The 22125-nt window shown below is 34.9% G+C and overlaps 1 long non-coding RNA gene across 23 annotated transcripts in view; it reads right to left on the reverse strand.

Annotated features, from left to right (window-relative positions):
• Window positions 1–12524: 12524 nt before the first annotated feature.
• Window positions 12525–22125, reverse strand: part of LOC139081836 (uncharacterized) — a 66986-nt gene continuing 57385 nt past the window's right edge. For all 23 annotated transcript variants that reach the window (XR_011537266.1, XR_011537267.1, XR_011537272.1 and 20 more), the window contains one exon: window positions 12525–16917. This is a non-coding gene — a long non-coding RNA (uncharacterized lncRNA). The remainder of the gene's footprint in view (window positions 16918–22125) is intronic.

Below are 22125 nucleotides of genomic sequence, written 5' to 3' on the forward strand. Positions count from 1 at the left end.
TGGCTAACTTTGCTCTAAATTGGGTGTGTAATGAACATATTTATGAAGAAGGGAGACAAAACCTACCATCCACTAGAAATGTGGTGGTACAATGGCAAATTACTCTCTACGCTGAGCATTTTCTCTTCCACTGCTTTGCTATATTTGCTTTTAAAGCTTTGCTGAGAAGCAATAATTTTATTCCTTTTTACTTTCATTACTTATGACTTCTATGCTCCTCCACCATTTTATTCATATTTGAGGAAACATCGGGATTGTAAGCCTCCACTGACGTGCTGATGGTGCTCTGGATTCTCATCTCCCATCATAACCTGAAATCTCCATAGAACCATACAGCTTTAAGTAATGTCTTTAAAAATAAAATTTCATTCCTTGGTGTATACAATATAATGGTTAACTGTATACAACTGGTACAAAAACTCCCCAAAATATCCCGCTAACGCTTTATTTCCTAAGTTCTCTTTTGTATTTGATATGGGATCGATTCTTTAAATATCCATTTTAGTTTGGGGCTGGCCCCGTGGCCGAGTGGTTAAGTTCGCGCGCTCCGCTGCAGGCGGCCCAGTGTTTCGCCAGTTCGAATCCTGGGCGCGGACATGGCACTGCTCATCAGACCACGCTGAGGCAGCATCCCACATGCCACAACTAGAAGAACCCACAACGAAGAATACACAACTATGTACCGGGGGGCTTTGGGGAGAAAAAGGAAAAAATAAAATCTTTAAAAAAAAAAAAATCCATTTTAGTTTTATTAGATGTCCATCAGGTAGATTTATGCAAAATAAATATATTTTCAGCTTCAAATGTTGTTAATTAAGTATCAGGGCTAAAATTTAACATATAAATAAATTATTTCCTACAAAATAAAGTCCACAATTTAAAAAAATTATGACATTTGTGCAATAGATTTTCTTTTTTTTGAGGAAGATCAGCCCTGAACTAACATCTGCTGCCAATCCTCCTCTTTTTTCTGAAGAAGAGTGACCTTGAGCTAACATCCGTGCCCATCTTCCTCTACTTTATATGTGGGATGCCTACCACAGCATGGCTTCACAAATGATGCATAGGTCTGCACCTGGTATCTGGACCGGCCAACCCCGGGCCACCAAAACGGAACATGTGAACTGAACCACTGTGCCACCGGGCCAGCCCCTGTGCAATAGATTCTTGAATTTTAAAACCAGAATTTTAATCATAGGTATATAGGACTTTCTCTAAGATTGTTCATGTGAGAAAAATAGAATTAGGGATCACTCAAACCTATGTAAATTTGTAATCAGAGCACAAAAACAATCATCCAAGTCCATATACTAATGCAGCAAAATTCCTAATAAATATTCTAGTCAAACTCTGCACTCAGCTTCACACCAGGATTGGCCTTCCTTTTGTCCCCCAACACATGAAACTTCCAGAAGAGAGAGGAAAGTATCTCTCTGCCAACTCAAAATAGTGACTGTCTCACAATTCCTGGCCCTCAAATATTCTACTCTTTTAGTAAGAATTTGATTCTAAATTTTTAATTCAGGTTGCTCATACAGTCCTTTCTCGAGGCTGTTCATCAGCCACATAGTTCACTGGGTTGGGCCAAGTATCTGGATCAACTTCTTCATACTCTGCCTGAGATAAGTATTTACTTCTGACCCTTATCTAGTAAATTATTATGTAAATTATTTCCACTGCCTACTTTCTGAATCTTACTGTTGGTGCTATTAAGGCAACACTAACACTGACATTATATATCCTAAGTGGGGGGTGGGGGGGATGATAGGCCTTCTTGAACCACTCAACAGGGAAGAAGGAAATCCCACTCAGCAATGAAGCGGCTCCTTCATGGTGACATTGTCTGGGAGATGCTTCCTGCCTCTAATGACCTTTCTTATAGTCCCACCGTGAAATGGGGATCCTGACAGCCCAATTGCCGAAAGTATTGGACATACAACACATAACAAAGAGACAAATTCCATGTTTTTTTTCCCCCAAACATAGGAACATTCTGTCTCAAAGTGTCTTCAAGTAACATCATCAAGTAACAATATTTGGAAAAACAAAACTTTTTGCGGCTTTCAAATGGCAGCTTTTGTCCAAGCCAGAATTTGATCAGACATTTCTTGAGAGGTATATCATATTTTGGTATGCCTACTTTGTTCCATGAAAATTTGTTAGTTTGAAATACTATCAGTATCATTTTCAAAAACATTTCTAAGATTTTTTTCTAGACCAGATTTAGGTTCACAGTAAAATTAAGAGAAAGATACAGAGATTTCCCATATACCTCTTACCCCTACACATGCACAGCTTCTCCTTTCATCAATATCCCCCGGCACAGTGGTACATCTGTATATCTCTTTGGTGAGTATCTGCTAAGGTCTTTGCCTACTTTTTAGTTAGGTCGTTTGTTTTCTTATTGTTGAGTATAAGAGTTCTTTGTATATTCTGGGTAACAGTCCTACTGACTTTCTGCCTGCCAGATGTCTATTTTGATAGAAGGTGTTGAAGTCTCCACTATGAAAGAACTGCCAAGAGAAATGGATGAATTCACTATCAGTTTTTCCCTCACTAGTTTGACACTGTTAGCTACATACACGTTAAGGGTTGTTATGTCTTCTTGGAGAATTGACCCATTTATCACTATGTAAGGCTTCTCTTTATCACTGACCACTTTCTTCACTTCGAAGTCAATTCTGTCTAAAATTAATACAGCTAATTTTGCTTTTCTTCTGATTACTCTTAGTATGGTATATATTTCATCATCCCTTTGCTTGTAGTCTATATGTGTCTTTATATATTAAATGGGTTTCTTGTAGAAAACATGTACTTGGGTCTTCTTTGTTGTCTCACTCTGACCATTTCTGTCTTTTAATTGGTGCATTTAGACAGTTGACATTCAAAGTCATTATTAGTACCACTGGATTACTATATTACATATCCATTATTGTTTTCTATTTGCTGCCTTTGTTCTTTGTTTCTATTTTTGTCTTCACTTGTTTTGCCTTTTGTGATCACATGTGTATGATTCCATTTTTTCTCCTTTTTTAGCATATCTGTTATACTTTTCTTATTATTTTTAAATTGTTGCCATAGAGTTTGCAACACGCATTTACAGCTAATTCAAGTGTACTTTCAAATAACATTAACAACTTGATAAGTAGTGCATGTACCTTATAATAACATAATAATCCTAATTCCTTCCTCCCATTTTTTACATCACTGCTGTCATTCATTTCACATATGCTTATGTCTGCTTGTCAACACTAAGCCACCAACAATTTGTCAATCATAGTTCAGGTTTTCCTGTCCTGGTACTGGTTATGTCCAGGAGATCTACCAGGTTTGCACTGTAAATATTAGAGAAAACTCTCCTCCTGCTTCCAGCAGGGGGAGGGGAAAAGGAACCCTTTGGAAATACACCAGAGCACTTGGTTCTCCTCAACAAGGCCTGCCTTCTGGAGGCACTAACCGGAATAAAGCCAAAACACTATATTTAAACTATATTTTCATTATGATCTTTTTTCCTGAATATATTGCCAGATGATTTCAGTTAAAATATTACACAATAGTTCCCGAAGTTGTTTTTTCAGGATATTTTAAATCCAATTCAGACAATACACATGTCCCAGCTTCCTATGATGGCAACTGTTACACTAACTCTTCATTTATTCTGTGTAACAAGTACCTTGTCTTAGAAAATGAACTCAATTACCTTTTCTCTCATAAATCAAAATGAGTGATGGCTTAGATACAGACTGTTTTAGTGTCGCAAAGATTATGCAACTCCAGGTGAAAGAGAGAGAAGGGCTGTTTTTGATGAGATCAGACTTCAATGTTCCAATCAACTGACTTAATTCCTATACACAATTTTGCTTGTGAAAAACTGATTCTAAATGTGTTAGATTTAAAAAATAGGGGCAATGAGTTTATAAGAATTAAAAAGGTAAGTTTAAGGGAGAGGAAAGAATAGGAAATCTAATTCTCCGATCTTCAAGACAACTTCATATAAGTAAAAAGTAGAGAAATATGAGTGTTAAAATTTTAAATATAGGAAAAGTGTTCCTTTTTGTCATTTAATTATAAGATTAGGAATTTTAATAAATACGTACATATATTTTATGAGAATTGGCAGGAACGAGATTTAAAAATGAGGTTTTCTTTTCCCCCCAGATTAAACTAATTTTACATTTTCATGTTTTTTAGAAGTATCCATTGTAAGTAACAAAATTACAAAGATATGTTAATTTTAGATCGCTGTTTTGTGCTTCTCTGGGTTACTGAAATGACCTTACTGGCCAAAGAAATTTAGTTACCTATCCATCTGAATAAGTTAATCAGAGCATAGAATTTTGGGTTACTCGAATGCAGTGTAGTAATGTTTAGAGATGGTGTGCTTAGATATAGAAATGCTGCAATAATGGTAATTGAAACCAAATACTTCTAAGTGACAAAAAGAAATAAAGAATCGAATCAGCTGGGCAGAGGTCCACTCAGCACGGAGAATCCGTCTATTCCAGATGGATTTAGTCTCATTCAGCAACGCAACGTCCGGAAAGAATGTTTTACCCGAATTTTTATTCTGTGTTTTTTCCACCTTGTAATATGGTTTGGCGAAATGAGGGCCCAATATGGCAGGAACCAGGAGACAGTCCTCGATGATTTTATCTTTTCTAATTGTGTATCAACAATAGGTGCATCTTTAAACAAATTTGGGAGCAAACCAATGTCTAGTTCTGCATGAAACTATGCTATTAAAACATTTCAAACGTAAAGGAATATTTGTAATTAGCCCATATAGTGTGGAAGTCAGCTTCTGAAACTACTAGAAGCAGCTGGTTTAGTTCTGAAATATCTCAAAAAATACTTAAAATTGTGAAAAAATTTGAGAAGTGCTATATATATTAAATGAGAGAATTCATCTGATGCTAGGATCATTTATTTCTTCTAATCTAACACTGAATTGTCATTTGAACTTAATATGTAAAAACGGGTGAAATGCTTTCACTATTATTTCCATAATGAACATTTAATAGAAAAGGTAAATTATATGAGTTGTGGATAATTCCTGTTCTTTTACTCTCAAAACACTTTTTCTGGCTGACCTTGGGTTTTCTCATACTTTCAACTATTCCTTTTATTAAAATGACCTTGAATTCTGTATTTTCTCCTTTGAGCTCATAAGCCAAAAAATGGACTAAAAAACTAAAACCTGAACATGCACCTTAAATGCAATAGGTATAAAAGTGAAAAACCACCACAACCTCTAATTTCATCACTATGATCCAACCCCTTCACTGTTTTTTTCTTTTGAGAATCAAAAAGACATCAACACCTTGTAACCTACACTAGAAATCTGGAAGTCATGCTGAATTCAATGCTCCTCAACACTGCTGGGACCTGGCCTCTTTGGAAAAACAGGAAGAACCTCCACACGAAAGTTGGTTAGAATGTGGAGACAGATGATGCCACACACACACCAAGAAGGTAGAAAAGGTTTATCACTTACATAACTGAGGCCTCTGGGATGAGCAGAGCAGTCTCAAGCTCGAAAATGGCTTGAGGGAGCAAGGAAAGCAGGCTGGCTCAGGGCTTTTATTGAGTTTGGGGGTGGGCCTGGGGGAGGGTTCCCACGAGAAGGAGGAGATTGGGTGGATTGAATCTCCTGCAGCAGCTAGATGGGGGCACTTGCTTCCTCCTCAGCTTGCCCAGGTGTGGGGCACCAGAAGAGGCAGGTGAGAGGCCTGGAAGCTGTTGGCAGGCAAACACCAAAGTTGAGTTTAACTCTTTATTACAAACGTCATTCACACAATCAGCAACACGTTCTTCCAATGTTACCAGACCAATTTTGCTTAAAGTTTTTCTTCCCTCCCCACTCTTACTACCCCTGTTTTAGTTTCAGAAGTGTCATCATTGTCTGAATCTCTGTGATAGATTTCTGACTCATCCTCTTACTGTAGTCTCGCATTCACATTCTATCACATTCTATCCTTCACACATACAGTTTCCAGAACACAGCACAAGTTACACTTTTCTCCCATAGCATTACCTCCTCCAAAAGCCTTTTGTGCTTAAATAAAACTGAAGGACATCTTTACTATTACACATGCAATTTATCAATCTGCTTATCTATTTTCCATCTATCTATCCATCAATCCATCTCCCTCAATAAGCACTTTAAATGGGAGCCACGCCTTACTAATTATACCATGTTAATTGCCTCTGTGCCAGGCACGTGGAATGGCAATCACAAGTGCGGAAAACTTGAACATGTGGGTTTCAGGACCATGAAGAAGGACCTCAGCCATCACTGGAGGCTCCCTGTCCATGGAATTAGTTTTCTGAGATGCAATCAACTTGTGACATAGAATCAGATAAATAAATAGAATTTTTTCAATTAATGGAATTAAGAACTAGATCAAATCTCAAACAATTCAAAACATCTTTTCGGCCTTTATGCAATTTACAAACAGATTTCTACTTAACGAGGAGCAGGTGACACAGCAGGTTACACTTGTTCAGTTCCCCCTGGACGTGATTGGTCGGCTTCTTACATTGCATACTCTCAGGAAATGGCCTCACCTCAAGAACACAAAGGCGCTGTCTGCTTTGAATAAAATTGTATTTGCATGAAAACCCATTAATGGCCAAACTGCCATATTCTAAAATTGCAGTAAATATTAGCATATGAATAAAAATTTGAAAAGTTTTCAACCTAATATTTGAAATGGAAATATTAGACAAAAATTACGTATATCCTATTTTTTTCAGCATGCAATGCATTCGAACCTTTAATTGGCTGCATATAAAACACTGGCTTTCAAAAATAACTAAATGAAAACTTAAATAAAAGTTTGTTATTAATTATTTTCTATTATGTTAAAGAGGAGAGACTAAAATATCATCCAGAATATGGAGTGGGTTTTTTCTAGTCTTCGCACACTCACCTGGTAACATGTAGTGTATTCTTAGCTTATTTAACAACAGAATTAATACTGCTAATATCTGGGAGATATTTAATATCTAGAGAAAAACTGCATCTTTAGGAAGATGTAATTTTACTCTGTGATTTGATCCTAGATATTCTTCCAAACTGACAAAGCTGTACAGAATAAAGATTAGGAATCAACCATCTCTGCTTTCTTTGCAAGTAATCAGTGTAGAATGTAAAAGAGATAAGATCATTCAGTGATTTGATTGAAAACTAAAATAATTGTGGATCACTTTTATTTATACTTTATTAATAAATAAACCACGTTGTTATGCAACACAATGCATTCCAAAAGTTAAACATTTTCAAATAATTGTTTTTCTTTATTTACATGCAGGAGTTTTACACAATGAGAAATATAATGTAATCTGAACACAGCACAATGGTCTTCATATGTGTACACATAGAATGTTTCATAAATTTGGAAAGTCAATTTAAATCTTCACATTTATATGTGAACAAATGTGTTTTTCTGTGCCTATTTCTCCCTACTTAAGCTAATTTTCAGAGTTCTAAAATAGTATAATAGAAAATAAATAGCATACTTGGATTTCAAAAAAAGTCTGAATTTACCATATGCATGAATTTTAATTCATAGAAAACTCTTCAAGTAATTATTATTAAGATCTATTCATGTTGATTTCATATTTAAGCTGATTAGACTAGCAATATGCTTTAATGGTAGATAGTCTCTTCAAAGGCATTTTTTTAAAACGTTGGATCCACTTTGTAATTGTGGATCCAGGTAGAAAAAATTTTAAGATCATGACACACTGCATACTTTGATACTGCCTTTCATAATTCAGAGAGAAGTATATGATATACTTGTTTCATCTGAGGCGGAGAAATAAAGTGAAATTTGAAATGTTGAAGTAATATATACCTACCTTAACATCGTTGGTGATCATCTTTGCTTCCTCCTTCCCTTCAAAGACCATCAATATTTACAACAATGGACTATCCAAAGACAGTGCCAGCTTCTTCCCTGAGAGGGAGGAGATGACATCTATGAAGAAGCTCTTTCCCAACCAAAAATCAAGTTGCCACCAAAATAGGTTACCAAATGAAGGCTGCGCGCCCATCTCTCCAAGCCAATGTAGACTGTGGTAATGGCGGTCACACCACAGGGCCATGTGTGGATCACTGTTACTGACCCCAACTCCACTGCACTATATTTGGGTAGAGCTTAATACCCAACGTACAGCTTAATACCTTAATGCGGGGTTATATTTTTTGAGTGAGTTTTCTCTTTTACTAAGATTCATCTTCTATGTGTATATTTCATTCAGATCCAGTCATATTATTTGTATCCCAGCAAGAAATATTTATTTTTTTACCACTCTTACTAAAGTCCTTGCAATGTTTCCAAAAGGCTCTGACACATTATGTTTCCTTGGAAGCCTAGGTCTGAGATAAAAACAGGTCTAAGTTCTGATAACACTTGTTTTTGGTTAGTAGTCTGTTTTGTTGTGAAGAAAAATGAACCATCATTGAATTGTATTCCTGTTTCTTGGACATCCTCAAGTATTGGTGGACTTCAACACAGCCCTAGGATTTCTAAAGAGATGATATGTATTCCTCTCACCTCCATGGTAGGAGATAATTCTTGAAGAAAATTTGAAGTCCTTTTCGTTCTCCTTCATATCCATCCCCATGGAATACTTAATGCTAGCTCCATAGCCATGCCTTTTGCTGTTATATGAAACTGTTTGTCTGGCTTACTTCCTTTTCTCTTTTTCTTAAACAAGTGTAGCCATAAAAAAGTGTATCCTCTCTTCTTTCTGCTGCTGCAAGGAATGCTCACTTGGTCAAAGCTTGCTTATCTTGCAGGTCATGTGTGCTGGAAATAAGTTTCATCTGGGAGATGTATAATAGCATAATTTCTCTGAGATTACTCACACACAAAAATGCAAATCATAATACCTATTTGCTTGGGTTTTCTAAAGATGAGAGAGTGTATATGGAAACTCTAGGAGATGATGATGATGACAGGAGGTGAAAGAGGAGGGCACAGATGATACAATTCTATCCCACGGTCAGCACTGAACTTGAGTATTTAAAGGAGTGAGACTTGAACTTTATATTAGGGCATATCAATATTTAAATAGAATCCATGGTTTCTTATTCTGATTTGGTATTGTGAGTGTGGCAATATTTAGAATACATTTCATTGTCGTTTCAGCAGATCTAGTCTAATAACTGCAGACTGTTAGAGTAAACGTCTCCTCTGAAAATGTACCACTTAACACCCTGTGTTTGCAAGGAGTACAGTAAATTTTAAAACTCTCTTTTTAATTTTGCTGCTGGCTGCCTATGAATATGCCTATGTATTAATAGTATTTCTTAACATTTATCACTTCAAATTTTAACTCAGCAAAAACAATTACATAAATCACATTTGGTTTGAATGCCGAAAGCCACGCTCTAGGAAAGCAAATGGTTCCTCGCTGAGAACGTTTGATGATATCATTAAATTTCTTTCATTTGCCATTTCATTTATCACTAGATGGACTGAGTTAGAAGTAATATTGTGGGTATTAACACTCAAAATTCTAGCAGAAATGGAAGTTACACTGTAAACAAAATTTTTCACTGGCATTGGTCTCATAGCCATGCTGACATAGTTTAAAAAACACATCAGCATCCGTGAATGTATCACTCTAAAGGGATGTAAGAGGTGAATTTGATCCTTTTGCTTTGAAAGGTTTATTCCTTTTATCCTGAAACCACTTTCCAAATTGTTTCTAAATAGGTGAACTTTGTTTATTTTTAGCTCCTTTTACAGCCATATTGGGTGATTACCCAGGGTTAATCAGGTTAGGTGAGTGACCGATTATTTTACTCTCTCCATGAGGCAACCTGAAAGGTAGACAATTAATCTCTGACTTTGAATCACTAGTGAAAAAAGATGAATACCAGCTCAGGAGGGCTTAATGCCGGATACAGAGGGTGGAGACCCAGTAGTTTCTTATATTTCCAATCCAGCGTCTACTGAATTAGAAAAGTCCTCATCCTTAACACACAACATAACTCTATCAAATTTTTGATATTCTATTGATTATATATGATTATGTTTATTCATGAACATGAAAGAATTTAGTTAAGTAACCAATAAAAGTAGACTATAAAGACTTTAAATATGCATGCTTTGTAAATAATGTCATTTTCCAGGATGTTTCGATTATTTTCTCAAAACTTCAGAACTTCTCTGCATGTGTATTTCAGTCAGGTCTCAAGCCATTTTATGGAATCAGATATTCATGTTTGATTTATAATGGATAAATATTTAAGTGGAAAACATTATATTGAAAACTGACTTTGAAATAACTTTAACAGATATAACTTGCCACCAATGGAATACAGAAATCCCAACAGAATATTTGATCCCAGCTCAGTATCTTAAGTTCAATTCAGTATTATAATCAGCATTGCATAGACTGAAGTAAAATGAATATGCAGTGTGGTTTAAAGGTGGTCTATGATAACATAAGGGCTAATACTCTTTGAACTTTCTTTTTGAAGGTTTCACAATTCCTAATTCTTTGGCATATCATATATTATTAGAAGAAAACTAATTATTTCTTTAGCATAGCAAAAATGTCATTTTAACCAGCTTCATTATTCTACCTTGAAATTAGAACTGCCTTCCCACGATAAAACCACATCAAGTTGTTGTCAAGAAATATCATGTTTCAGAACCTAGAGAATTTTGGTAGAAATGAAGCTTTTTATTCATGTGAAGGTGGGCATTTAGAAAAAAAATGCTACAGTTTTGCAATGATAATTGTCATGGATTTGCTTTTTCTATGGTATGTTTGAATACAGAATTAGACTATGAAATAGTCACAATATAATCTGCTCATTATTTTATAAAATTGAAGATGTACATTCTAAGATCAAAATTATAATGTTTATCTAAATGGTTAATGATCCAGAATTTTGCTCAATTTATTGATTGATGCCCATATGTGAATTCCAAGAGTTACAGCACATCATTGAAGAATCTTACTGAATGTTTGGCAATGGTTGAATGAGTCAATATGAGAAACCGTGTATGAATGTAAGAACAAGAGAAGGTTAAAATAATCAATCTTACATAACTATTTGCATGATAATCATCTATCATATGCCTCTGCTACAGACACTTGGAAAAAATAAATTAATTGAAGTCTATTATATTGTGTTTTTTTAAATCTTGCAATTTAATTATAATATAAAAATATTAATTTAAAAAGAAGGTTTATACGTAAAAATTCTGATATTCTTTGAAATGGTTTAAAGACTAACAATGTTTTAAACTGGCCGGTATAAATACTCTTTGGCATCAGATTTACCTTTTGATAATTGCTTCATTAAGTGGAAGTAGTTGGACTTCATAAAATATATTGTTCATTGAGGCAGATTATTTTGTACTTTGTATGCTTATTAGAAGGTGTTTGTTACAATTATGGTTTTAAAGAGAGGAGAATTATTCTTGCCAATTATACATCAGCTATAATAGATGCGGCTCTGACACAGCTGGATGAAGGCTGTTTACAAGTCTGGTAAAACATGGCAGCAAAATCACTTCACGTCTGTGTGATGGATATACGTAAATGGTGAAATAGTTGTTTGGAACATTTGTGTGTATGTGACAAGATGTAAAAATATGTCAGTTATAAGTTATACCAGTTTTACACCTTTGGGGGTAAAATTTGAGGCTAGAAGAAAAAAAATTGCTTCAAAATATCTGTGTAAAAAGTATAAAATCTTAAATGAATGTTGGAATCTCTAAAAATGAGACATTTGCTGTTAATAGAAATTTTGTTTGTAGAAAAGTTTGTGGGGCTAGACTTAGAGTCAAATAATTTCAAATGCACGATGGTAAATATCCTTTTAATTTTCACAATTTAAATTTAAAATGTTAAAATCCTTTCCAAATATAAAGTATAGGATATATATAGCATCCTAATAATATTTAAAATATAATATTTTATGTCATAAATGTTGCATGGATTGCTTTAAGTAATTTTAATGAATTTGAATCTCTAAGAACCATGAATTTAAAAATAAATGCTAAATGTAAAAGTAAATGCATGCATACAGTGAAAATAATTTGGTTTCATGTCATAGTTTTCCCCGTTATTAATCTCACATCAAATTTTCTCACGTATCAGTAAGTTATTATTAACCCTTATTTTGGCACTATATTTGGTGAAAAATTATTCCCTTACAGACAGTTAGCCTAGCAATTTCTGGAGAGACTGAGTTGCTATCACTAGTTGTATAAATATGAGGTTTATTACTGCATGTAATGAAAACCTATCTGCCCATATCCATAATCTCCCCTACAATTTCCCACCTCGCCACTTATGTTGTAATGAAGGATTAAGTATTAAAAAGAACATTTCTAAATATTTTCTGATTCCTGGAACACACAGAGCCTCCAAAATTACTCAGAATAACAAAAACGTCTACCAAAACTAATTGTTGATTTAACTGAAACTTTAAAAAAATATTCTAGTTTTGAAAGTTAAGTAATCAATGTTATATAACACGTAACACAAAATTCTGAAAAATAATATTTTATTTTCTTAATATTCTCAAATCATTTCACAGCTTTATCATAATACTTCCAAGCCAGAGACCCCTTAGAAGTTAGAAAGAAAATGAGAAAGGAAATCCTACCATTTGTGACAACATGGATGGACTTTGAGGACATTATGCTAAATGAGAAAAATCAAACAGAGAAACACAAATGCTGTATGATATTGCTTATATGTGGAACCTAAAAGCGTCAAACTCAGAGAAACAGAGCCTAGAATGGTGGTTCCCAGGGCTGGTGGGGGGATGGAGTGGGAAATTGGGGAGATGCTGGTCAAAGGGCACAAACTTGCAGTTATAAGATGAGTAAGTTCTGGAGAGCTAATGCACGGCACTGTGATCACAGTCAACAGCACTACAGAATACATTTCAAAGTTACTAAGAGACTAGGTCTTAAATGTGCTCACCACAAGATGAAATAATAACGTGGCATGATATTGGTGTTAGCTAACGCTACTGTACTTGTCACACTGCAATATAAAAATGTACCACATCAACACACCGCATACCTTAAACTTACACAATACGTCAATTATATCTTAAAATTTTTTTAATTAAAAAATAACAAGAAAATGTTCGGTGACAGTCAATAATAATATGTTGTATATGACAACAAGGAGGAGGGGCTTATTAAGATGAGGTAATTTGCTTCAAGTGATAATTCTCAACCTGGGACTCCAAATTGTCTGTCCAGGTTGTTAAAAATACAGCTGGCTGGGACCCACTAGGCTCCTATTAAATCATAATCGTTGAGAATTATGCCTCAGTGTCTTGAAGATTTGCCTTGAGGACCAGGCATGCTACAGGAGAACAAGCTTCTCAGGCAACTCTGAAGCGCTGTCAGGGCGAAGAAACACCGTGACAGACACACAGAGACTCGGGACTCAAATTCGAACCACATAAGAAGCACACAGAATGTAAACCAATCCTGTTTTCTAAACGGTCATGGAATTTTGAAGGTAGCTACACTCACATACACTCATAGGATCAAACATATCTTTGATGCTTAATTTTAGGCTCTGCTAATGAATTCAGAATGATTTTTTTTCCAACTTGCTTATTCAGTTGAAAGCTAGCTACTTTATTTACGAGTCTATGGCTGTAGAGCTTTCATATGTACCGAGGAAGGGTGAGTGTTACTCTTCCTGTCCAAAGGTTAAAAAAAACAGAAAGTTAGAGAGGGTGAATGAATTGTTCAGAATTCATTGCAGGGAGTTATGAAAATCTGTGTTTAGATTTTCTAGCAAAGAGAGAGAAGCGAGACAGAGAGAGAGATGATGAGACAGACAGACACACACACACACATGCACCGGAATAGATAAGTAGATATATAGCGAGTTTATCTAAAATATGACATATTTGGCCAGACTCCAAGGGACAAGTGTGTATAAAAACATATTTTAAAGTCTTCCTCAATTATTCAGCTTAAAAATGTAAAAGGCATTACTGCACTTGTGGTTTAGATTAAAAGGAAATAATCTGTCTACGATTTGATATATTTTCTCTGCATTAGTTTGGTAGGGCTGCCATAACAAAGGTCCACGGAGTAGGTGGCTTAACAACAGAATTTTATTTTCTCTCAGTTCTGGAGACGAGAAGTCTGAGGTGAAGGTGCCGGCAGAGCTGGTTCCTTTTGAGGACTCCTCCTTAGTCTGCAGATGACCATCTTCTGCTCTGTCTTCCCATCTTCCCTGAGTGCGTCTGTGTCGTAATCTCCACTTCTCATAAGGACAGCGATCACATTGCTAAGAACCCACCTATATGACTTCATTGTACCTTAATCACCTCTTTAGCTGCTCTATCCCTAAAGGCAGCTACATTCTGATTTACTAGAAGTTAGGACTTCAAGATATGAATTTGGGGGGATGCAATTCAGCACATAAATATGCAGGGAGACAAATTTTTCTTAGCACTGAGTCTCAATCCTTTGTAGGGTTGACACTTAGAGTAAAGAAAACTAGAAATAACAGTTTTTAATTTCTTGTAATCATTTACATAGATGCATACCTATGTAAATACGTAATTTCAAATAAAAGATGTTTCCATAAAATAATAAAATTAATTGAATATAAATAAATTATGTCTCCTTTGTGATCTGTACTAAGGATGAATTAGCATGTTATTGTTTTAAAGTATTAACAAATAAAATGGATTTGAAAACTTTTACATAAATATTTTCTGACTCATGTTGCCAAACTTCATTTAATAAAATTTTCCAAATTCAAAGTTATTTCAGTAGTCACTGGGAAAGAAATGAGTGAAAATCACAACAAAATAATATAAGCCCCTTGTATCAAAAAATAGCATAGAAGGCAGAAATATTAGATGACATTTAAGGATGAAATAAAGGAAAGCTCTCGTGCCCACTGGCAATCAGCTTATTGAAGTACTATTTTATAAAGCACTGCTCTGGGAAAGCAAGACAACAGAATTCATTCCACAATATCCTAAGAACTGGTATTAGTTCATTCTAATCAATATTCTTATGTAAGATTAAACTGGACTATACCCAGGATAAAACTAAGGAGAATGTGTGAACCAATTTCACTGAAACTACAAAACATACTTGAGAAAAGTTAACAGAAAACTAAATAAGTGAAGGGATATATGATTCTTGGTTTGGAAGATTTCATATTTTAAGGATTCAATACCATTAATGTGGGGCCGGCCTGGTGGCGCAGCGGTTAAGTTCACACGTTCCCCTTCTCGGCAGCCCGGGGTTCGCCGGTTTGATCCCCGGGTGCGGACATGGCACTGCTTGGCAAGCCATGCTGTGCTGGGTGTCCCACATATAAAGTAGAGGAAGATGGGCATGGATGTTAGCTCAGGGCCACTCTTCCTCAGCAAAAAGAGGATGATTGGCAGCAGTTAGCTCAGGGCTAACCTTCCTCAAAAAAAAAAAAATACTGTTAATGCATTCTCTGTAAAAATACTAACAGATCTCTCTCTCTCATAATTAAATAGCTAACGTAAAACTTTATATGAAAACTCAAAATGCCAATAATGGCAAAAACAATCTGGAAAGAGCACAAACATGCATTATTTCACTTAACAGATATGAAGAGTTACTTAAAAAAAAATCAAAAACAGGCAACATAGGTGCTAGGGCAGCAGACTGGAACAGAACAGCAGTCTCAAAACCAGCCTACAAATATAGTTACCTGATAACACTTCACTGTAGTGGGGAAAAGATGGTCTCTTCAGGAAACTCTGTGGGGTCAACTAATTTTGCACACAGAAAAGTTAAATATCATTCAACCTGACATATACACAAATATTAATTCTTGATGAATTATAATCGAAATATGAAAGCTAGCAAATTACTGAAAAGATATTATAAGAAAATATTTTCATGAACTTGTAAGCAAAGTTTTTTTTCAACAGGACACACAAAGTGCTAATCATAAAGGAAAATATATCGATAAAATTGATTTCATTAATCAAAAAGAAACTATAATAGAATGAAAAGGCAAACTACACAGTGAGACACAATATTGTAAATACATATACATCGAACAAAAGACTTACAGGATATATATTCTGTATACACAATATATTCTGTATACACATATACACAAATGCACAAGAACAAGGTAGAAAACAATGGAAAAATAAGTAAGAAGTGAGTAGACTTTTCTTGATGCAGCATCCCCAAATGGCAGGTATAGGTTTGCAGATATGTTCAAATTCATTAAGTATCATGACAATACAAATTAAAACCTCAATTCATCATCATTACAGCCCATTACAGTGGTTAAAATGAAAAATACAGACAATACCATGTATTGATGAGAATATAGTAAAAATGGAATTCTTGTACACAGCTGATGGGAGGGTAAATTGACATATATCCTTTAGAAAAACATTTAGCAGTGGTTTGCCAGAAAGCAACATCTGCAGACCCAACGGTACAGTATTTCTATTTCAAGGTGGACATATATACACATGTGCACCAAAACACCTGGGGCAGATATTCATAGTAGCACTGCTTCTAACAGCCAAAAAGTGTAAAAATAAAATCAAATGTCCTTGACATTATTTAGATAAACGTAACTGAGGTATATTCATACAACTTAATAATGTATAGCAATTAAAATGAGCAAATTATATCTACACACAACAAAGTGGATAGGTATCAAAAACATAGCACTACAAGCAAGAAGCCAGTCATAAAAGAGAATAGATTATATGGTTCCACTTGTCAAAAATCAAACAATTAAAATTATTAGGAGTCAGGATAGTAGTTGTCACAGGAGGGAATACCGGCCAGAGTCAGGGCACAAAGGGTCTTCCAGGGCAATGATCATGTGTCACGTCTTCCTCTTTATCTGTGTGCTGGTTCTACAGGTTTATTCACTCTGTAAAAATTAATTGAGATGCACAATTATGTTTTTTAAAATTTTCTCTAAGTGTACTATATATCAATAGAATTTTTGATAAAAAGATATCACAAATGTCCACTGGATATTATAAATATACAGCTCCATTATTATAGTCTACATAGGTATTAAATGAAATTTGAAAGGTGTTAGTAACAGCAGAAAAGCTGTGTCAAGGTCTCTAATATCTGACTGAGAGAGGACTCAGGTGAAATCTTGTAGCTTTGAGTGAAAGTATGAAACAGAAAAAGAAGTTTGCAAATATATATTGTTTTCAAATCACGAAGTGGAAGAAAAAGTAATAACAAAATGAGTCTCAAGAAAATAGAAGCAAAGAAATAGTAAACGGGAACAGAGTGCTTCCACCTTGTCTGTATGTGTTTGTAATGATTCAAATATCTGAAACAAGTACGATGTAGTAGTGAAATTGGCTATACCTAAGGAATGGAGTCACGGATGCTTATTTCAACATTCCCTTTCTTGTGTGTGTTTATTACCTCATAATAAATTATTGGATAAATAAAAATGTAGATTTGGCTTAGCTCTCTATCAGAAATCATAGATGTCTCTGCTGCATTTTCTGCCAATCAAACGACATAAGGACTCTTTCTTCACTAAAACGTGGAAACTTTTTTACTCCTCAGAATTACTAAACTTCGTTTGCACAGACACCATGGAATTAAAAAATGTTTTAGATGGTTACAGAAGTCATGAAAACATGCTTTTACAGGGATAGTGATGGCTCATAAATTATACTTATTGTTCAAACATCTCTGAAATTACAGTAAACTGTATGAGTTTTTCACCTGGAGCTAAACCTTTGCTTCCTACACCAAGATCAAACCTTGACGCACTTTCTCTCTCATGTAACAGTGGCACTCTGTTTTCCCCTGAAAGCAGCTTATGCAATTTAGAAATAATTAAAAATGCCTTGGAACTTTTCAAAACATAAAATAAAACATGTAACTATATTTATGGTTTAACAATAACTTTGAAAAAACATTTCTCTTTGTTTTTAAAAGATTGGCACCTGAGCTAACATCTGCTGCCAATCTTCTTTTTCTTCTTCTTCCTCTCTCCAAAGTCCCTCAGTACACAGTCAGATAATTCTAGCTGCAGGTCCTTCTAGTTGTGGCATGTGGGAGGCCGCCTCAGCATGGCCTGACGAATGGTGCCAAGTCCGCACCCAGGATCTGAACCAGCAAAACCCCGGGCTGCTGGAGTGGAGTGTGGGAACTTAACCACTCAGCCACTGGCTGGTCCAAATATTTTGTCTCTTTAACCTCAAACATCTGAATAACTTTCCCCATGTTCTTATTTTTCTACTTTTCAGGCTCAACTGTGAAAGTGAGTTTTATTGTGTTCTAGCATGCACACTCAAGCTACTCCAGACTGAAACTGACACACACGTGTACAAATGAACATTGCATGTGTGTGCGCATCGTATCTCTCTATCTATATATTCACATGTAATTCTTCTACTAAAATTAACATTGCTTTGTTTGGTCATATCTATTTTGAAATGTCAAAAAAATTATAAGAATGTGAGATTTTAAACTGTACTGAGAGATGCTTTTAAAACAATTTTAAGATGAGTTATAAATACTTGTTATGCTTTCCTATTTTTTCTATCCACGTTAAACACTTTGCTCAGAATGCCATCATCTCTCTTCTAAAAATGGCAATAATCATCTAATTCATCTTCCTACTGCCAAAGTTAACTCATCAAATCCATTATCCACATGACTACCAGAAGGATCTTTTTGAGAGAAATTTACTTCTTTGATTAATATAATCATTGTCCCACCAGATAAAGTCTAAACTCCCTTCCATGACACACAAAATCTGCCTCCCATCCACACCCTCATCTTCTCTGTTTCCTTCTTGCTTAACCATCAACAATAAAGAAAAAACTGCTTCCCCATTTATACAATCTTGTTTCATTCTTCTGTGTCTTTCTTTATGTTTCCTACATGAATGGATCATATTCCCTTTTCCCAGAGTTTCTATTTTTCATTTTATCCTTAAGTTGTCACATGTTTCCATAACACCCTACATTTCTACCTACTTATTTATGTCTGTCTCCATCACTAGACTATAAATTACTTGAAGAAGGATAGGTAATTTTATTTATGTATTCAGTATCTGAGATATATATTCACATATATGCAATATTATACAGATATATGCACATATATCATATGTATACATAAATATGATTTAAAATATTTCAATATTAATGTGTGGTGGTTTTAATAATCTTTTAAATGCCACCGAGGCAACAACTCATTAGTTTCTGTTTAGCCATACAATTAGTATAGAGCACAGATTTGAATCCAAGAATAACTGAGTCAGAGCTAACGCTCATTTCGCTATGCTACGTCTCTTACATCAGAATTAAAAGAGATGAATATTCAGGAGCTAAATGGGTCAGTATCATATTTTAAACAAGAAACTTGTTTTTCAACTTTTTTCCCCTAAAGTATTTTCATACCAAAAAAATACATAATACATTATATATGCTAAAAAAATTATTAAGTATGTCATTATGCTTACTTTAAATTATTTAAATTAATATATAATTATGGAGTTGGCATATAACATCCATAATCTTAGTGAAACCTAATACAGAGTTGCTAAAGAGTTCAAACATATGACTCAAATTGAATAAAATAAAGAAGCAGATGATTTTTAAACATCAAAGCCATTTATTTACTTTTAAAATTTTCTACATAAGAATTATACATCCATGAATGAAGCAAGCAATTCATATACCCAAAATTATACCAGAGCTACTGTAAGAATATTTACTATTTTTAAAGGGAACTAAATTAACTCTTCTTTATACTAACATCCATTACGTCATCAGATTTTCTTCCGTCTGCATAAAACATAATTTGGTGTCATAAATCTAGAGGCTTCCAAAAACACAAGCCCACATGTAAGACTCTACTTATGCAAATAGTGCACCTGCTGCCAGATGAGCAGCCTAAAGACTGTTTCCAACTAGACTCAGACATCCATAAAACAGTGAAGATGAAATCAATCAAGACCAAATTCTATCAGAAATGATTAAAATCTTAATATATCCATGCACTGTCATTATTTACAACTTGCTCATGGAGTCACTTGAAATTTCTAAGCATATTTGGATGCAAATCATATTTTCACCTACCAATACCCACTTGTCCCCAACAAAGAGAAGTTTCCTCTGCATTTTAATCAGTATAATTATTATTATTTCCCAAACTATTTTACATTGTTACCATATTAACAATTTTCGTCCTGTTTAATATTAAAATCTCCCCAAGAGTCACCTATAAAAGGAGGTTAAAACAAAGGGAAAATAATGACACTTTTTGTAAATTTAAATATTTTATAGAATTATTTTCTCTGTATAAGGAAATATTGGTTGTACATTCAGGTTTTTAATTGCATTAATAATGTGTATGACATATATAAACAATGCTAGAAGTTTTAGAACGTGTGATCTTTCAAGCCTGACCATAGGCCATCAGAGCTTTGCCTGGGAGGTCTCAAAGTGGAAAATAGCCCTCGCATCCAGACTTTGTAAACACCCAGGGCATTACAGTTTTCTGGAGGGAGGTGCAGGCAAGGACCCAGCCCCACTCGCCTCCCCCAAGTCCCTCCCTCCCTGGCCAGCCACGTTCATAGGCATGTCTCTATTCCTAGCCTGGGTGGGCCTCCTGGTGGAAGGGATGGACCTCAGGCTGGAGCACTTTTCAGGAGCTCTTGCTATGACCTTCTTTTGGGGTGGGGAGCCTTGACTAAGACACTTCTCCACTCTGACTCAGTACTTTCCACCCCCAGCCCGTCTCCTCTCCCTTCCCCTCACCCCCAGGTTCATAAGATGGCAGGAGCCTTCTATTCAAGGCTCCTTAGCTGTGAGAAGATTATCTCTACTTGCGCTGCCTGTCATTGCACTGACAATATCTTAATACCAGTCAATGGGTAGAAATGGAACATTCCTAACTCTCTTTAGCCTTCTGCTCTTACCACTGTGGTAAAGAATAAAGGCTTAGTTGTTATGTTCAGTTTGACTCCTTGTCCTGGTTGAGCACCTTCACATCGGGTAGCTCAAAACTTAATCTTATGTTTCTCCCAACCACTCTGTGAAGAGAATTGATCAATTATGATTACCCATATATCAATGAAAAATCTGATACTCATCTAGAAAATTATGTGCTTTAAATATAAGACATGGTTCTGAACCCTGAAGATATTGAAAATTTGCTCAATGTGTACAGTATAGCTACTTGGTTTGCGCTGCACTGAATACTTTTGAATTTATTCATGTACATATTTAATTACAACAAACTGAATGATATTAGGTATTAAATTATTCACAGGAGAAACAGATTCTAACACTCATGTTGGCCATGGATAGAGTTCAATACAAAGCAAAGCAGTGATCTCCAAAACATACAATTTATGGAACCGCGACTGAGACTGATTTCTCTTTAGGAAGTGATTTGTATTTTATTCTAAAAATGTTTCTGAGCCTATCAATTACAATTGTTTTTTACCTAAGGGTATGATACACTTGCATTAATATCAGCGACCAGAGATTCACTATAAATCATCTGTAATTACGAGGAAGAGGAAGAGAATGTAATTAAAAGAATTCATGACAGGTGGTTCTCTTCCCACGCCCCATTAGGGTGTAACTGTCACGTATTGTCTCCAATGTTTTAGACCTCTGATAAAACAGATGAAAACAAAAAAAAACAACAAAAAGAAAATAAACACTTGGCACTCTGCACTCGTCTCAAAGTTATGAATTTTAAATGTTTATTTTGTATAGTAATATATCTCATATATTAAAATTCACAAACTAATACACTGTAAAAGTCTAGTTCACATCCTTGTGTCCCAAATAACTAGTCCTGTATCTAGATGTAGATAAAAAAATAAGATACTGTTTTAAAGAAAATTCTAAAAATATTTTATAAATATTCAAGGCAACACACGTACTCTTTTGTCCTGCTGTTTTCTTTACAATAATGGCATCATATTATTAATAATATTCAATTCTTTACTTTTTTATATCTACATATATATTTCATATATTTTATGTCTGTACATCTTAGCGGTAAATTCATATCAGTGCATAAGCACATTCCTCACTCATATTTCAGCCACACAGAAGCTTTACTGACATGCCGT

This window comes from Equus przewalskii, chromosome 2 (genome assembly GCF_037783145.1).
Source record: "Equus przewalskii isolate Varuska chromosome 2, EquPr2, whole genome shotgun sequence".
Taxonomy (NCBI): domain Eukaryota; kingdom Metazoa; phylum Chordata; class Mammalia; order Perissodactyla; family Equidae; genus Equus; species Equus przewalskii.